We start from the raw sequence: 5,050 nt of genomic DNA on the forward strand, positions 1-5,050 counted from the left end.
CGCTCCACGGCGGAGCCTGCCCGGACCGGGCCAGCTTCTGCAGAGCTCGCGGATGCGGACGGGGGACGCCCTAGGAACCAGGCGGGGCCGGGGGCGGCAGGCTTTAGCCTAGCGTGTCCGCAGCTGTCCCTTCTTCTTGGGGGGAGTCGACAGACTTCTAAAACCCACCATCCTGCAGGGAACCAAAGAGGTTCCTAGGTGGAATGTCCTCAGAGAGCTGCAAAGTTTGTAATGCAGCCTCTGGTCACAGAGCATCCTTTCTGCTTTAGTCTATTGGTAGTATGGAGGTGAGGAAATTGAGAGAGACAGAGCCTGAGAGGAGTATGAGAAGTCTTATACTTACTTTCCAGCCTGTCTGGTCTGACATACTCATGCAAATATATTCACACATATGCACACATATTTATAAGCACACACACATTCATATATACTTAGAAAATAACATATATATATATACACACACACACATATATAACTACACATATAAAAAGCACACATACACATACACAGTTTTTAACCTTTCTGCATCCTGAAGCTCTCAGGAGCCTATTATTCTGCAGTGCTTAAATGATTCATCTGTAGCTTGGGAGAAGAAGACACTCTGACTGCATTTGGCCAATTCCTTTATTCTTGATGTAATCTTTTTTCCATCGTATATATGTGTGGCCTTTGTTTCCTTCCACACCCAATAACGACTGCTACCTCATTTTATCGGTTGCTTATAATGTATTAAAACCTGCTATCCAGCATACTGATGTTCCATGCTAATGGAAGTGATCGCTAGTTTGTATAACAAATGGGAAAGGGGATAATTCTTATATGTCTACAATAGCAAACTTATAAGGAGAGAACTAGTACTTCTGTACTGGCAGCATGATTCAGAAATGGGATGAGTAGCAAGAGAGAGAACTGAGATGTTAGCAGATTTTACAATGGGTTAGAGAGAGCCATTGCTAAGTTTTGCAGTGTAGATAATTGACACAGGGATAATTGGGAGTTCACTGCCATACTTCTCACAAGTTTGACATCTTTCCCTGCTTCTAAGAATGATCACATACATCTATTTTGTAGTCATAGTTTGTGGAACTATCTGATAGAACTCTGAGCTTAGTAAGATGCTCTTTGGTGAGGCTTCCAAAAGTTTTCTCAGAGTCATTACCTATGCTAGCACTTGGTACATTTAACTATGATACTTATTATATTTTGCAACATCTTTTTCTTCCCTATTAAGCTATAAACTCTTTGAGGGCAGAAACAGTCTTTCTCACTATGGTATCCTCAACAGCTAATATAGTGAGTTATAGTAATGGGTCAATAAATAGTAGATTAATCCTAGAGATTAATAATTAAATTCTCCTGTGCTTTTATAATTATGATTAGGACTATTTTACAAAGAATTACTGTTTAACATGGGTTTCATGAGCTATATTTTCCTCGTATCTCCATTTAAAACAAGGAGTCTTCAATCAATTGAAACTAGAAAATATTAAAGCTTCATAAATAATGCAGCATAATACTGAGGTCTGGGCTTTGAACAGAGAACACAACTCCTATCGTTGAAAGGTAGTCTGTAAAACATTGTATTTCAAAGGCTAGTGGGGTAAAAATCATTGAGCAGCTCCTTCTCTGTCTACTTGAAAAACAGCTCTCCATCCAGTCCATTGTCAGTTGGATTACATGGGTGTCTACTAGAATGAACACAGCTAATCAAAACCGAAATATTTAGCTTCAGTTATGTGGAGTTCGTCACCATTCCTTTGGATCCCTGTCTTAATACAGTCTTGCTTTCTTTGATAATAATTTTAAGAATAAGCTCAATCAATGCTCACTATTTGCTCTTATTTGAGAGCTCTCAGGGTTTAAAGAAGATAGTTCTCCAGAACTACTTCAGTGCAAAATATTGAAATGGGCAAGGTTTTCTTCAATATTGGTATTCCTTTTATACCATTGACCAAGAAGCTTGTGCCTTTTGCTTCAAGAGCCACCCAGGATCTCCATTTTAGCCCTATCTAAGGATCAGACAGGGGAACTATTTCTATACTTTATCTTTGTCACAATAGCATGTAGTGATAAAAGCTCAACTTATTGAAGGCTTATTGTGTACCAGGCTCATTAAATGCATTAGAACATTTAATCTCTGCCACAGACTCATGAAATAGATTCTATTAGTATCACTTCCATGTTTACCTTTGAGGAAAGAGACACACAGAAACTGAGGAGTTTAGGCAATATCTCAGGCTAGCCAGAGTGATGCGCGAGGATCAGAAGCCAGATAATGTGGCACTCCAGCCCACATGTTAACCCCTTACCTTATACTTCTTCTCAATGTACCAGGAAAGAGATGTGGGTTTTATAGTTAGGAGACCTGGAATAGGGAACATTGGTATGAATTTGGGTTCCACCACTTAGGAGCTACAGCCCTAAGCAAATTGCATCTATAAAATTACAATAAGAATCCCTAGATCTGCCTTTCTTCACCATTGAATTTGTGAGATGTTAGACTTAGGGTTCCAAAGAAAGTCATTTGTCCTGTTTAAGGACAGATTCTACTCAGGTTTTGGCTACTGTTCTCCCTACCCTCCAGCTCCAGTCTCTTTCCCGATCAGTCACTACCAGGCAGACCTGTTAGGAGTTTAAAATGCCCTAATATGTGTCCGGCACCTATGCAGTATCAGGTACATAAGCGGTGCTCAATAAAAGCCATTCTTTCTTCCCATTAAAACTTACTGTTCTATAAAAACTGTCCTTAAGACAAAAATCTATTGATCCAGTACACAAATGGTGATTACTTACTCACTTAACCATTTCTCCAGTATTGGTCAGCAGTGTTTAAAAATGGAAGAGATAGAAGCTCTAGGAAGAAACTAAAATGGAAGAGCTTCAGATCTCCCAATCGCCCCATCCATATTTTAACCCAGATAGTTCCATTTATTTTCTATATAGGAATTCAGCAAATTGGCCACAATTTTAGAGTGTCAGGACAATCATAGAAATAGTTTAAGTAGGAAACTCTCAAATCACACTATCCAAACATATACCTACTCCACCTCTGCATAGTCAACCCTGCAGACAGGCTTAAAATGTGTTTTGTTTACACATAATTTCTTTGTAAAATCTGAGTACAAAAATGAGAAGTAACTACATGAGGTGATTTTTTTTGTTCATCTCATATATCTCACTCAGTAGGTTGAAATACATTGTATTTAAAAAAAAAAGACAAACTCAATATGCATTTCAAAAATTGGTAAAAATTTGTATTGTGTCTAAAATATATCCCCTCTAAATGGCCCTTTTAAAGCAAAAGGAAACTATAGCTGGAAGCATCAATAATCTCTACCAAGTCAATCGGTAAACACTTTTATCAGTGATTTGATGGACTACAAGCAAAACTATTTTTAACTTCCAATTGCTCATTAAGATGATGCTAATTAATTGTGCACCCTAAATATAAACGGCATTATTTCCTTATCGCCAAAGAGGCAAGAATAGAAATTTGAACATAATCCATAATTTTCTTCTGGTATTTAAAGGCCAGTGACTCTCCTGGCCAGGATTTTCCTCAACAGTCCTAATTGCAAATGTCCAGTCTTATTGGACCCAGTGGACACTGATATATTTGAGGTCATATGTCCTGAATTTTGCTTGGGAAAAGATGGTCATCACACATCAACTGTTTGGAATACTAGAGCATGTGGCCTGGAATTCTGGTTCTTCCACAATGTGGTAATATAATATTAAGTAAATTACTTAATTTCACTGTACAGTACAAGTACCTGTCTCAGAGGTTATACAGGGATTAAATAATGTGTGTTATATTCTTAACATTTGGTCTGGTACATATTAAGTTCTCCATAAATGCTCTTTTTATTATTATTATCATTCATCTCATCCTTGTCCTGCTTATATTCTGCATGTACCAGAGTTTCTTTTACCAAAGGACTGATTCATCTAGTCTTTACTTCAGCCTACAAATGGCTGGGCAAAGGGATTTTTCCGTACAGTTTTTAAAGTGAAGGAGTCATGCAAACGGAGGGTGAGGTAGCATTCTTAGGAGTAGAGCTGTCATTTGCTTGATGGCAGCATCAGCCCTGACTCACATGGACCTGTCTCGAAGAATCTGCATAAATGCAACTGTTCTGTCAGAGTCATTCCTCTTGTGATGACAGAGAGGGGCAATTTTTCACTGCCCACTCCTTTCAGATTCTTTCACTGCCTTTTCTTGCCTTCTCCTCTGCCCCACATCCACTCTTGCATATACAGAGGCCCTAAAAACTGGCCAGTGCCTCACTTCCAGGGAGCAGTGTTTAATAGAGATTGGTGATGACTTCATCTCCAGGATGGTTTTAAATGGCAGATTTGCCTCTGGGCAGCTTTGACCTGACCTTCTCTTTCTTCTTATTTGGTTTCTTCTAAAACAAATAGTCTTCCTTTTTCTGTTTCCAATAGACCCACTTAGACAAGGTTTGATAGACCTAGCCCAAGGCGGGGGTGGGAGAGGCTAGATTTGGGAGAAGACAAAAATATACTGGCTTTCAAGAGACTTGATTTCATGTAAAGTACCAAATACACCACCCAATCAATAAATATATCCAAAGCAACTAGTCCAGCAAAGCACTACAAAATGCTGAGGTTTCAAAGATAAATACAGCGTGGCTGTTTCCTCAGGAAACTCATGATCTAAATGAGCAGACAAGAGACAGCTTATAATAACCATAAATAATAATACAATTGACATATGATTGGGGCCAAATGCATTTTACTGACCATAAGGGCAATAAAAGTTTGAAACGGAGAAATAAAATTGTCCTTAGGAATTGCTATAGGAGACAAGATGGAAGAAGTAGCTTGAGGCAAACATTGAATGATAAAGAGAATTTAGATAAACAGAAAAAGAAGAAAAGAAGAAATTCCAGCCAAAGGGGCACAGCACAAAAACAGTGCTCATTACCCAGAAGATTCTCAACAAATAGGACGGAAGCAGGGGCTAAAACAAGAATGAGATTAAGAAAGAAAGTGGGGAGAGGCGATAAAGGAAAGGAGCCAGGAGGAG

Source organism: Pteropus alecto, unplaced genomic scaffold (assembly GCF_000325575.1).
Source record: "Pteropus alecto unplaced genomic scaffold, ASM32557v1 scaffold196, whole genome shotgun sequence".
In the NCBI taxonomy this organism is placed as follows: Eukaryota; Metazoa; Chordata; class Mammalia; order Chiroptera; family Pteropodidae; genus Pteropus; species Pteropus alecto.